The sequence below is a fragment of the Chamaea fasciata genome, unplaced genomic scaffold (genome assembly GCF_029207755.1).
Source record: "Chamaea fasciata isolate MVZ Bird 193981 ecotype frontalis unplaced genomic scaffold, bChaFas1.0.hap1 SCAF_3, whole genome shotgun sequence".
NCBI classification, from domain to species: domain Eukaryota; kingdom Metazoa; phylum Chordata; class Aves; order Passeriformes; family Sylviidae; genus Chamaea; species Chamaea fasciata.
This window is the reverse complement of record NW_027094088.1, coordinates 87,034,719-87,050,063: the sequence shown is the minus strand read 5'-3', so window position 1 is coordinate 87,050,063 and position 15,345 is coordinate 87,034,719.

Genomic DNA, 15,345 nt, shown 5'->3' with positions numbered 1-15,345 from the left:
AAACCAATGACATTATTTTTCTTTCTCTATCAACTCTCTTCAGCTAAATAAGCCTCTGGAATTTGGGGTTCAAATGTGATTAATTTGACTGGCACAAGAAAAGGGAAACAAGATTGACAGGATGGGGAGATAAAAACAAAATGCATCAGTATGGCAATGAAATCCTCATATTACAGCATGTGTCACAGTCAGTGTCTGTCGGCATTTCCCTATATATTAAATCTAATTTTCTTATAGATCATCTCTTTACCAAATATTAAAAAAAAAAATAAAAATTTAGAAACCACAAATCAAGACAACGTATGACACTAGAAAGAAAATCAGCTCTCCCAAGTGGTTCTGGGAACACAAAATATCTTGGTTTATGTCTGTTGAATATCCTACTATCTAATTTTTTAACATTCATTACATAGCATTTTCACAAAGAGGATGTCTTTTCTTAAAAAGATAAATATCAGAGACTGCTTATTTCTTCCCTACTCATGCAAAACTCGCTGGTATTATTTAAGAATGTGCATAAAAGTGAATGAATCTGTGTGCAAATAGCCACACATTTTCTGCAACGTAAGTGCATACAGGAAGGAAATTATCCCAAATTCGGCAAATGCATTCATAATTTCTTAAAATTTTCCCATAATCCTTTTTTAGTTGGATGGCTTGTCTATAAACTAAAAAAAATCCAAAAAACTCAATAATCAAGATTTACATCAATGAGACAGAGAAAATGAAGATCCAGACCAAGCATTATACTAATGATGAAAAGAATAAATTATGTTCCCATCTAGCCTTAAATATCCAACTATGTTTTTATGGGCAAAATTGTTTCACCAAAAATACTTTATTTAAACTGAATCAATTTCTTTATATTTACAGTAAAATTAGTTAAGGCCTGACTAGGCACTTAAACAGTTCTAGCAATTATATTATTTTTAAAAAAGTTATAAAAATATCTCAAAATATTCTTAGTAAAACATTGCACTTTTTTTACTGAAACATCGCTGCTATAATAGAAAATTTCCAGCTGCCTTTTGGAGGAAATAAAAATTATTAAAACAGTGAGGGTTGATTAACAGTGGCCTGAGTTCTAGCACTGGTTCTGCTGAGGCTGCTGCATCCAGAGTGCTGCCCTATGCTGTGAGGGCATACAGGCATCCTCACTACTTTGGGTTACTTAGCACAGTGTTTCATTTTTATTTATTCCACCTCTGTGTGGTCAAGATGTGAGAATTTTAATGATGTGGGGTTTTTTCCACTCTTCCATTATCATCTTCATGTTATTGTAAAAGAGTGATCTGTGCCAACGATCTGACAAGTGTGGATTTTATTCATTCCCAGCTCATCCTCAAATCTGTTCAATGTTACTGCCAGCATAACACTGTAGTCAAGGGCCTGCTTATTTCCTACTTTCTTTCTTGCTGGAAAATGTACTAAGTAGACATATCAGTTTCATAAACTTATCTAGTGGTTTTATATTGCTTCTCCTCACAGATGCGTAAAAAAGGAAGTGGTATTTTGGTTGTGTACTTTTATGAACCAAAAATGCCACCATGTATAAAGAAAAAGCATGTGTCTCATGTTTAAAACATTTCAAATATATCATATTAAAATGGTATTTTATCTTTCAAACATTTTTTTTTTAATATTTACATGCTTTTCATGTGATTATCCTCTCTCTCATATCATGCCATTTTTTAGCAAAAGCCAGCTACCATTGATATTATTTGGAAAAGGCCCTTAGAAAATCACCATGATTGTCCTGATTTCTTCAGGAAAGAGGTTTAACCCCAAACTAGATGAATATTGTATGTTAATGAAATTTCTCAAAGGCTTCTTTTTAGTCAACAGAATTATTTAGCAAAATACTGAAAAATTAAACATGAAATTATTGTTACAATTTAAATTACGTTTACAGTTATACAAAGATTAACTCATAATGGTATTATTTCAGTACAAAACAAATATATAAAGTCATGTCTGGAGATGCTTCAAAAAAAGGCAAAAATGTTGATTCTCTGAAATTTCTTGATACTTGCTATAGCATCTCTTCATCTCAGAGATGTCCCATCTAAATTAAATACAACTAAACATATTCTCATATATGTATAAATAAAAATGCTTACTATACCTGTGTTGCCTTTTGTCTTCAAATCTCCAGAAGTGTAAAGGCACAATGTCTCGGTTTAACTTGAGCAATAAAGGCACAGTAACTGCTGATTGATTCAACTTACACCATAGCTTTCACACTTACCAAATCAAATTTTGTACACCAAGAAATTACCGTGGTTCATGCTTATGTACAATAATGTTTTTAAAAATGTTTCAACTACATTTTGAATAGATATTACTTCCATAAAATGGATCCTGTATCTAAGTAAAATTCCTTAAAACAATCATCCATGTTTTGTAGTCATGCATTGCAACAAGATTATAAAAATATAATGAGAAAGAAAAGATAATTAGTAAAATGAAACCCAAAACTCCTCTGATCTGGGAACTCTCCATGCTAGTTGGCTGCACTTTCTAATGGCTTTCAGAAAATTTATCTGCCTTAGAAATAATAAAAAAAAAATTTTGAACGACACTTTCTAGTTCTAGTGAACATAGAAAAGCTTTTCTTTAGAATATGCTAGTAAGTACAAACATTCAATTTCTAAATTCCCTTCAGAAACATTTTGCATTTTTTCTGTAAGAAAGCCATACATTATTTCTGGACACAGTTTTTAATTGCTATTGTATATTTTGAGTAAAAGACAGTTGTTTATTTTGAGAACACTAACTCCTAAACTCGATATAACCTGTATAAGGTTTGCTGTCGTTGGCCTGGAGAGGGATAACAGTGTGAAAACAGTAACAACAAAATTAACTTTAAACACTTTTGGAACATGTTCATCCTGTCAAATTTATAATCAAATCAAAGTAAATTTCAATATTTGCTATTTTAAATAAGTACTAAAAGGTATTATGCATTATAAAATAAACTCTTAAGCTGGTGTGTGGGCCTACATATAGCCCAGGCTTTATCCTTCTAATCTGAATACAGCAGGCCACCATCTGGTGTGTATGTACATCAACAACTACAATACAGCCCTACAATTTAATAATCACAAACTTTAACTGCTACTTACCACTTGTTTCCAGCTACAGAAGGTCTCTGATTTAAGCTGTCAAATAAAAGTAGAAAAACAGTACAAGATTAACTGTTTTTGTTCCAGATTGGGTTTCAGATGCAGACAGTGAAGCAGGGAGAGCTCTGCTGTTGCTAGGGAAACCTGACGCTGAGGATTTAATGACAGCATCAGATGGTATTGTATTAGAGATTGTCTGCTTGAGGGACTATACAGAATGCTGCTGATAAGAAATAAGAATGGATTCCAAATATTTCAAATTTGCTTTATCAGAAGAATCCTTTCACTGCCTCAAATATATTCATTTGGTAGCAGACACAATTAATTTATATTAATGTTAGAAAAAATGTGAAACATAATCTGCCTGGAAGCCCTCGATGCAGGTAACTAATCTTCCTAAACCTTTATTCAATATGTAATGTTTATAAAATTAATACTGCATTTTAGTCTGATAAATATTTAACTCATACATTTATATGATTTTTCAAATAATTTGGCTTTAAACTGACAACTTATAAAAATGAAGACTTTTTAAGTTCATATGTTTTAAGTTCCTTAATTGCTGTTAAAAAAGAAGATCCGAAGAGGAAAGATTTCCAACAAATTCCAGATTCACAGGGGCCTGGAACTATTAAATTTCAGGGATTTATTTCATATACAGTAATTTAGTTTTGCAAATATTTTCATTTTGTGATAAAAAATTTAAAAATACTATTACAATTCAGAAACAGTATTTCAGAACACAAGCAGCATGAACTGCAAAGTGTCACTTGTCAAAATGCATGTATTTGGCTGGTCAACATTTTCTTCAATAAAGTCTCTTTCTACTTCACAAATCTTTCTGAATTTCATTTACCTCTGTGGTTAGTTGTTTGTTTGTAGATTAACAAATACAATAAAAATATTTTCTGCAAACAAAAGATGAGATTCTTCTACCAAATATGTCTCTTGTTTTGTTTTGTTTTGTTTTATTTTGTTTTGTTTTTTGGGTTTTTTTTTGTTAGTTCATCTGAGCTCCAGGATATTATTTAATTGGGAATCTTATATAAATACACAGAATTAATATTTTATATTCAGTTGGGGGTCTTCTGTTCCAAGGAATTTATAAACACACTTCCCCCTACATAATATTGGAAAGCCTCTTGATAATACTCACAAAGCAACTGCTTTCATTCAAAAAGAAGGCCACTGCAACTTTGCTCTCCAAATAGAGCAGAAAGGACTGCCATTTCAAAGGTCTAAACCAAACATCACACAAGACCATTTGATCAATATGGCTTTGAAGGTTAAAGATCGATTCAGTCCTACTGGGATTTAAGACTGTGTCTCCTGAAGCCTTAGGTATTTTACACATGAAGATGACTCCATCAACAGACCTCACCATTAGCATCAAAGGGCATTTCTGTTTTTGTCAATAGTAGGGCCAAGTAATCACTCTACCTACTATCCATAAAAAACCCCAACAAAACAAAACAAAAATAAACGAAACAAAACAAAAATCTCCCACCAAACAAACTGGCCAGAGAAAGGAGAAGCTATTAATTTCCTTATTATTAATTTTCCCATAATATTTTCTCCTTGGATCCTAAATAATACTGGGAAAAAAACTATTAATTGTTGATCCATAGTCAAATTAAAATTTCATGGCTGATATTTCCTCTATATTGGATTTTGAGTAAGCTTTAGGAAGTTCAAGAAAAACAGTTATCTTCAAAAACAAAAGCAAAACCAACAGTAGTATTAATTTGGAGTCAATACAGGTAATCTTGGGTTAAATGCACTAATGCTTTTTGAATTAAACATTCCAAAACAATCAATATAAACATTTTGGGTTATTTTTAAATAAACAGTGTTTTGAATGAAGAGAATTTCTTTTTGAATAATCAAAATAAAAAGTGTTAACATTTCACCAATGAACTATTTTCTAACTTCTTGAAAAATTCCCCTATATTGTAGTCCAAGCTCTTCACCAATTTCTATCTGTTTTTTTTTTAGTTTAGACCCAAACTTTTCCCCAGTTTCTTTTTTGGACATATTTAATACCTGTCAAAACCAATAAAACACCCCACACAGTGTAGTTATGCAACAGCTTTGAAGACCTCCTAACAAAAGCATTCCCAGATTACACCACCACAGGATACAATACTTAAAGAAATACATGGTGTTTGAACATAAAGTACTGCATGTACAATTACCTTTTCTCATCTTAAAGTTTGAAAGAATTTTGAAGAGACTTCAAGAGAAGTGTTTAGGAAAACATAAAAGAAAATTATTCTGAATATATTTGAACGAGGGGAAATTATTAATGGAAGTTACCAAGCAAAACAAATGAAAAAAAAATGACATGACAACATTTAAGATTATGTTAAAATGTGAAGGAAATATTTGTAATTTCTTTAAAAATGCACATCTGTTTTTTTGAAATCTCCTTTATTCCATCATGTTGACACATGTTCAAAACAAAAATGACAGAGAGGCTGAAATTATTTTATATTGTTTCGAGATTTTAATCTTTGTGACCAATGGTGTCTTGGTATCTTTTGTTTTTCCTTCTGATTTTCAGAGTGCATGTGTCATAAAAAGTGTTAGATTGGCTTTATCATCTCTGTAAACACCAAGGGAACTCACTTCTTGAAAGCAACCAGGTATACTTAGACAATGTCCCAGAGACTACAGGATTTTGCAAACAGAACATGAAAGTGTTAGAGTGAGAGAGTGGAGGTCTGAATTTTAAAAGGAGGCTGAAAAACTGCTGAGAACACTGAGAAGCACAAAGACCTCACAGGCCACAAACAAGCCTAGGGAGAATCATGCAGATACCATTAGAACTCAAAAAGTCACTGAGAATTTGAAATTAATCTTAGGAAAGAGGAACTCTTAATGATGACATGCAGAAGAAGGGACAGAACTGCCTATAAATACTTACCATTTCTATTCTCTTTGTCTCTTTGAGTTTGTTTCTTATTCAAAATATTCACTACATGAGAGACCTTTGAATGATGTCTTGCTCTTTTTAGCTGATGTTCATTTATTGTTGTTGTTGTTGTTGTTGTTGTTGTTGTTGTTGTTGTTGTTCTTCTTCTTCTTCTTCTTCTTCTTCTTCTCCTTCTCCTTCTCCTTCTCCTTCTCCTTCTCCTTCTCCTTCTCCTTCTCCTTCTTCTCCTCCTTCTCCTCCTCCTCCTTCTCCTCCTCCTTCTCCTCCTCCTTCTCCTCCTCCTTCTCCTCCTCCTTCGTCTTCGTCTTCGTCTTCTTCGTCTTCATCTTCGTCGTCTTCGTCTTCTTCGTCTTCTTCGTCTTCGTCTTCGTCTTCGTCTTCGTCTTCGTCGTCTTCGTCTTCGTCTTCGTCTTCTTCGTCTTCTTCTTCTTCTTCTTCTTCTTCTTCTTCTTCTTCTTCTTCTTCTTCTTCTTCTTCCGGAACTCTTAAAGGAAAGATAAACACATCTATATTTTCTTGAACATCAAAGCCTGAAGAATCCTGAAGTAAGCATGAGGTGAAATTCAGATCTTTGTCTTTAGAATTTTACCAGGATGCCATAATGCTTTTCTGAATTTAAGTTAATAATTACATTCTTGCTTCCACTCTAAAAATTCCATACATAATTGTAGTGGGACAGTGAGAAAAGTGATGTTACAAAATATGTTGGAAAGGGTATGACAATAAGGCACACTAAAACATTTTTGTTCTTATTGTGAATATTATGGCTTTATATCATGGCTGGAATGTAAATTGCCCTGCTTTGAAGAAACTAATATTGCTTATTTTAGATGCAAACCCATTGTAAGACATTAAAAATCTCAGAGTATCACTGAATTCATTCTGAAAAGGATGAAATAGACTTGGTTAAAATAGGCAATCACCTATACTGTATGACGGATTTGTTCTTTTTCAAAAATATTATACCTCAAAAAATATGTAAAGGAAAAATGGAAAACTTATGTTAAATATCTTTAATTGTGATTTAGTCATACCTTGGAAAGCCAGAAGTGTATCAGCTTATCTGAAGCAAACCCAGAGGAGAACCACCAAACTTATTAGAGGGATGGAGAACCTCTCCAATGAGGAAAGGCTGAGACAGTTGGGATTGTTCAACCTGGAAAAGAGGATTTGGAATGACCTAATTTCAGCCTTCCAGTACCTTAAAAAAGCCTGTAAAATGGAGAGAGACTATTTACCAAAGTATATAGTGAAAGGACAAGGGGGAATGGCTTAAAACTGAGAGACAGTAGATTTAGATTAGATATTGGGAATAAATTATTTACTGTGAGGGTGATGAGGCACTGGAACAGGTTGCCCAGAGAAGTTGTAATGCCCCATCCCTAGAAGTGTTCAAGGCCAGCTTGGCCAGATCTCTGAGCCATCTGGTCTAGTGGAAGGTATCCTTGCCCATGGTGGAAGGGTTAGCACTAGAGGATCTCTAAGGTCCCTTCCAACCCAAACCACTTATGGTCCTATGATCCTTATATTTGGTTCAATTTACCAAGATAATTAGCTTCCCAAGCTGTACATTGTCCTCTTAGTAAATTAGTTCACTATTAATTGTTATGTGTATCATATTATGAATTACTACCATTCAAAAACTTTAAGTTGACTGAATCATTTTCTCATTTAGAAACCTTGGGGAATTCAGAACTACTACAGCACAGTTATACCAGCTTTAGATAAGTGAAAGATGAAAGTGATAGAGGTATAATCAGACTCCCAGGATAAGCAATATAATTCATTTATTTCAAGTTTTGAATATGCAGCAGCAGATGATCAGTTTGTGAATAAGACAAATGTTCTGATCTAGAAATTTAACTTGATTTTGGTTTATGTGTTTCAGCTCCATAAGCACAGTCAAATATATCAAATGCAGTACAGTAGACTTTAGTCTTTCTAGTACTGATACAGCCAATGCTATATGTATTATTCATGTAATTTCTACTGTTATAGACACTGTAGACACTAAAATGCATACTAAATTACATGTGTGCCTGTGTATACATACTACTTACATTTGGTCAGAAAACTAGTAAATGTATTGCTATTTATACATAGAATTACAAAAAAATCTATTGATCTACAGGCATAGTACCTATATCAAATAGATATATTAAGGAAACATTAAGTTCTTTTGGTTGATTACTGTGCCTCATGCGTAAAATGGGGAGATATGTAACATCTAAATATTGTCAAAGGCATAAGCATTTTTCTCAATTCTACCTCTTTGTTCTTACAAAAGTGATATATAGATATATTTGGTGTTTCCCACTTTCAGTCATGTAAAGTCCTACCCTTAGATATCTCCTACACTGGGTCCTAATTAAGTGTGATGTGAAAAATGTGCTTTTTTTTTCCTTAGATGTGTGCAAATTGTTTGGGGTTTGAGTCACTCTAGTGCCAATGAGACTTGCAGGTTATTCATACATCAAAGGAAACCATGGGTCTCACAAGGATCATTGAATGACCAGTGAGTTTCAGGTCTACCATTGAGGACCACACAAAACTCTATGCAGTGTGAAGCTGTAGTTTCAGCTTCCCACTGAAATGCTGCCTATTTCAACAGGGCAGAAACATCCAGCCCAATATATTTTACAAACCCTTGGCTAATATACTACAATGATCTCCCATCCTGGTTAAGTCACACTTCTGAGTAAATTAGCCGGTAGTGTCTACTCTGTTAATTCAAACTTAAACAAAAACAAAAAAAAAAACCACAAACAAACAAACACCAAAACAAAATAAAACAAAACAAACGCCAAAACATTTTTTTTGTTTGGGGGCTCAGCTTTTAGAGCAGATTAATAAAAATATAACAATGTCATATGAAGAAAAAATCTTGCCTATCCATATCATAGTCCATATTGTCAGTCCTATGGTTTTCAACAGACATTATTTCTTCCATACACTCTTCTCTCTTTAAACTCCCTTACTTCTCAAAAAACCCCACACCTGCACTATCCATAAGTAATTCTAGTCTCACTTTATTATGCACCATTTCTTTCTGTTTCTTTGTAAGAGCTGGTCTCTTGCGGGCAAGAACCATATATTATCTTGCTCCACTGTTACATGCATATATTTGCAGCTACATAAAAATGTTAAATAATGAACAATAGAAAGCAATTCAGAATATTCACTTACCAAAACTTAAATCTGACAAGATTTCAAGGAAACATTATTGGAAACAGAGTAGGAACAGACATCAGAGATCTGTAGAATTATCATTTGTAGTAACGTAGAGCAGACAGCTATTTATCTGTACAGATATTACTTCACCTCATCTCATCTCATCTCATCTCATCTCATCTCATCTCATCTCATCTCATCTCATCTCATCTCCATCCTTCAGTATATATACATATATATGAAGTATAATAAATAAAATAAGCACTTCAAGGAACCTTGGTTCATGTTGTCATATTCCGTATTGTCATACCTATAACTCAGACATTGTGTAATAGACATACATCATAGTGATAAAGTATTTTATGTATGTGGCATAGTGATTAGCATTTTTGTACTCTATTTAGTAAGAAGTTGAAGATCTGATAACTATCAGCTTACTTATCTTACATTAAATAGAGTTGTACCTTTTTATGTAAAGCCTGTAAGAAAAGATTGAATATTTTGCTGCTAGACATGATTTTTCACCACTGGATTGCAGTTTGGTTTGGTTGGATTTTTTGTACAAAACCCAATTATTTCTATCACTTAAGTTAAAAAAAAACCTTATTAAATAAACTTAAATAAAATTATTTGTATTATTATTACATTAAATAAATTTAAGTTAAAAAATATTTCTATAATTTAAATTTTATTTTTGTTTCCATTTCCTGCAAATTAGAGAAATGGAAGCATTTTCAGTGTATGCGTGAAAGAAATGAGAAATGTTTTAATCCAGACATTCAGATTGACACAGAACTGAGTTTATTGTTGCTATTGCTTACACACAGACTTGGCTTCACCATCAAGAGCTAGAGAGTTTGAGTCAGAAATCACATCTAAAAAAAGGTGGTGTTTATAGATTTTCACTTAAGCAGGTTTTCTCCATGTTTTCAAATACACAGTTTTGATTCTGGTCTAATAGGCCAAGATATTTTAATTTTACAGATGTGGCCTTATGTGGATTTGCTAGCTCAGAAACAGAAAACAGGACCTGCTACTGCTTAGTTTGTTAATGTAGAAGAAACTTTCTGTGTTACTTACTCAAAGAAAAGTAGATGACCTCTCTGATGTCGTCTTGTGGCTTTCTTAGAAGGGGCTATTACAGCTATTAATTAATAACACTTTTAAGATTTTTATTAACTTATATATGTGGTATTATTTTTTTAGTAAAAATATCTGAACCATTTGTCCACAGCATGGATAGGTTTATTCATTTTGGCTTATTTCTTCTGAATAAGAGGTCTTTGATAATAAGAGGTAAAGAATTCTATGTCAAGGTATGAAAATATATACTAATGTGTCTTTCCAAAACTCCTTGCTTCATGCTGGAAAAATAAAGGAACACTGTATTCCTGTAGTAAGTTTTTCCGGTTGAATATTTTTTTCAGTTACAGATGCTTTCTAGCAAATATTTTCTTATCTAAATGGTGGCAGAGATCTATACTTTTTCTTTGATCTGCTTCAATAAAAGAATTTAAAATTTGATTCTAATGAAAGGAAGTATGTTTTTTGTCTTCCCTTATTCCATCTACAAGAGCACAGAATAGTTTGTCTTCCCCTGTGGGATGCCAGTGCACATTTTCCAAATCAAATCACAGAAAGAAAGAATATTAAAAATGAAAAGAACCTGGGCCTAGATTCCTGGGTGTGTTAAGTGACAGGTTTGAACTGCAGGATACTGAATCTCAGGCACTTTCAATCTCCAGATCAGGGGATTGCTTGAACTACACTATGATTTCCTCCCTTCCAAGGAAACAAGGTTGCACACAGGGGTGATGCATATCTAGCTTTTGTCCTGACATAGATTCAGAATATTTTTAAGGTGTAGAACTGAGCATAAAAGGCACAGCTGAAAGCATGGATCCATCAATTTAACCCTGAAGACTTATGTTTTTGTTCTCTATGCCTTTTCTGTTTCTTCTATTAGAAGTCAAAAGTACCTGTATGAGAAACACCAGCCACCTTTTGTGCACTTATTACACCTAAGGTCCAATGTTATTTACCAAATGAGAGTCTTCCTACTTATCCTATCTAAAAGATCCTCCCTGATGAGTCAGGAATTCAGTTCCAAAATATGAAACTACTGTCTCTAAGCTGATTTTAGCTCCCAGAATTTTTACTGAAATTTGGACTACTCTCAGACGAAAAAAAAATCTTTATGACAACGTGCATTACTCACATTATCATAATAATTTGTTCTTTTGATTAGTGATAATTTAACAATTTAATATTATGACATGACACTAACAGAAAGAATACTGTTTTCTTTTGTACTTTTTCATCATAATCACCTAGCACCGTAGAATGTGCTGTACTTAGACTATTTATCTGTAAAAAGCAGATATTGCGTTCAAATGTTTACTCTAACAACATGTTTAAGAGGCTTGAAAATTGTCTTTAAATATCTTTTAATTTAATTTAAGAGAATGCACTCATAACGTAGGAATTTCAGGAACTGCTCCTCTTTCTTTTTGAGAAAGAACAAGCAGTTATATGATCCAGGCAATGAATAAAACCAACTAATTCTATACTTTTATTCTATGCTTCTAACACAGAGAAAAGAGTGAAAGTCTTCCAGAGCTGGGATGTGGTATCCAGATATGATTTTGTACCTTATCCAACACACTGGGCAAGTGGTTCACAACAGAAAGAATGCAGGCTGAACTTAAAATATGCATTCGTCACCATCTTTCGTCTAAGCTCAGTCTCACCTGGGATGAATTCAGATGATTATCTGTTCAGACCCAGTAATTTCAAAGCAGAAGAGCAAATGTTATTTTCTAAGAAGTTTCATTATTGTTTTGCACTTCCTCTAGTTCTACAGTGTAAAATACAGCTGTGTAATAGAACTTCCTTCAGTTAGAGTTATATTTGTCTGTTAAAGTTTTCATATTAAGTAAAAAAAACTGTATTGTTCTGCTGTTTGTTTTTCGTAGGTTTTTTTGAAATTTTTTATGGGGGGGGTTGGGGTGGTTTTTTGGGGGGGGGTTGGGGTTTTTTTGGTTTTTTCGTTTGTTTTTTTTTTTGCTGCTGCTAATAATTTTCATCTAGTTAATTTTTGACTAGACAGAAAATAAAAAAAAAAAGCAAATGCTCTATTTACTGCATGAAAGTATGATGTAAAATACAATAAATTGTAATACGTAATAATTAACATTCGTCAAGTGTTATTTTAGCAATCCAGTTTCATGTACTATATGCTTGAAAAAAAACTTGAAAATGTGTGGGTAAAAATGTAATACAACTTTTTATGTAGATGTAGTACTTTAAAAGAGTGACCCTGATATCTAGGAGATTATTCTCTCTTTTCTAATCAAATCTTTGGACACTGTTCCAACTGTGAGGAGACTTGAGTGACTACCATTAATGATTCAACCTGAAAGAGTACCCCACTGTTTTGGAAGGACAGGTGTATTTCTGCTTCATTTTCTCTTTTTCAGTTTTATCTCCTGGAACCATTATTCTGGCCAATGGTGTTAGATTACCTGCAAAGAATTCTGAAATATAAAAAGTGTCAAAAAATTTAGGCATATTTAAAGCTCAGAAAAGCAAATATGCAGCTCATGCACTGATACAAATAGTTATAGTTTTTAATTTAGCTATTAACCCACAGGACAGAGTATTTGGTCTCAAGGATATTTACTTGAAAAGAGATATTATGTCATTGTAGACAGCAACATGAGATTCTTTTTCTTTTATTTCATTAACTTAAATTTGCTAGTAGAACATTAAAACCCCCAAACAAATAAGAAATTTTTATATGTGCTTTCTCATACAACCAATTACACAAAATGTATTATTTAAATATTTTCTTGACATTTTATTCCTATCTCTACTTTCATTTTTGCTATTAAAAATTATGTATAAAAACCGTGGCCTTTAATCTTTAAAGTTCAAATTCGTAAGATATTTTGTTAAGTTGCTGTTTCAATTCTTCTCTGACTAATCTTAATATGTCTTTAAATGCAGTAGGAAGTACATGCGGCTCATATCTCATTTAACATGACTTCAATCCTTCTTCCAATAGTTCATAATTCTTCTGCTTTCATATCAGATCTCAAAAATAAAGAGTTTTCATATATAGACATCGGTCTTGTTAATAGTAAATGCACCTATGCAACAAGCAGAGAATATAAACTACATCATTTATTTCTCTCCCAAGAACATATCTGTAAATTCACAGCATACAAAAGTCTGGTGGATGAACATTTTAAATTTAAGTGAACTAATACTATATAATGATTTTAGACATCCATATAACCGTCACAAGATACCCTGGCAATTTTTTCCAAGGTATCTTCTAGCTAGTGGAAGCCTCTTTCTGTCCCTTCTGCCTGTGTATTCTTAGGTATGCACACATAGCTCCTGAAAAAGGGAGTTCAGATTTCAGTTGAATTTAGAAAGTGTAGTAGGAAAAAAACCCAAGCCCCAAAGTATTTTATTTGTTGTGGTTATTAATATTCAGTAGGGAACATGAACACACTGCCAAACAAAACTTGGAAAGTTGTTGTGGTTTTAGTGACAGATGAAGCAAAAATGGCTTTGACAGAAAAATCTAAATAAGCAAACTTGGTCATGCCATGATTCTTGTACACATTTTCTGGAGCCAATTCTTCATCATCTTCATGTCTGGCTTTGATCACTATGAAAGGACTGAATATAAATGTCTACTTTGCAATGAAGTTTTATTTCTTTATGTCTTCTTTTTTTTTTTTTTTTTTTTTTTTTTTTTTTTTTTTAACATCATCTGCATAGAGTCTATTTGTTGGCAACAAATGTTGTTTGCATTTTTCCTGTGGGAGTATCTGGAATAATAAGGAACAACTCACAGGTGTATTCCTCTATAAATTCTGTTTAACTTCAAGACCTCAAAACCTCAAGAAGCACTTCCATATACTTTACCAGAGAAACAATATTTTTTGCAGGAAAAAGAACTGAACATTTTGAAAATGTTTCCTCAGAAGTGGGGGGTGGTGTGTGTGTTAATAGAAACTGGAGTTCTTGATGAAATATTTAATAAAATAGAAAAAAACCCAAAAAACTTTCATTTCAAGAAAAAGCAAAATGAAACCCAAAAATGAAGTATTTTTGTCTGCAATCCCTAAATATTTATGTGATAGTATTGCTGTCAAGCCTTAGGAGAATTCTATACTCAGAACCTCAGATTGTCATTCTCCTCCATGGATGAGGTTCTCTTGTCTAGATAGGCTCTCTTGGCCTATTATCAACTGTATTTAAGACAGGGAAGTTTCATTTTTCAGTAAGAAATTTGCTTTATTTTAGTTCAGAAAATTACTGTAGCTTTCCTCCACACAGTTTGCAATTCCTACCCACTCTAAAAAAACAATCTGAACCCTTTTGTGTATGCCTTTTTTCGATGAAAGTGTTTTTAGAGCTGGTGTTTAAAATTACCTGATTCACTGCCCACGTAAGTCAAAGGGAATCACTCTTCTACAGAGCTAAAAAAAGTGCAATATCTACAGTCAAATTAAAAACTATGTTTTGGGCAAGTTAAAAAGCTGTCTTTCTTTTTTCTTTTTTCTTTTTCTTTTTCTTTTTCTTTTTCTTTTTCTTTTTCTTTTTCTTTTTCTTTTTCTTTTTCTTTTTCTTTTTCTTTTTCTTTTTCTTTTTCTTTTTCTTTTTCTTTTTCCACTTCAAGAAGAATTATTATCCATAAAGAAGGAATCTGCAAACTACTTGGATAGTTCAACAATATACCACTTTTATATGTTTTTATATGTTTATATGTAACAAACACAGACAAAGACGAAGCTAGCAAACTTCATGGCCAGGTTGGATGGGGCCTTGAGCAACATGGTCTAGTGTGAGGCGTCCCTGCTCATGGCAGTGGGGTTGAAACTAGAAAATCTTCAAGGCCCCTTCCAACCCAGACCATTCTATAATTCTTTAAAACAGTATTTGCCTTAGAAGGATGCTTGTCTTCTCCATCCCCCATTCCTTTTTTACCTCACAGGTATTTAGTTTAGTGTGACACAAAATACCTCCAGCCAATATAGAGAATAATTTAGAGTTTGTTACTCTTATATAGCTTCTCAGAAAGCAGCCCTTACTTGA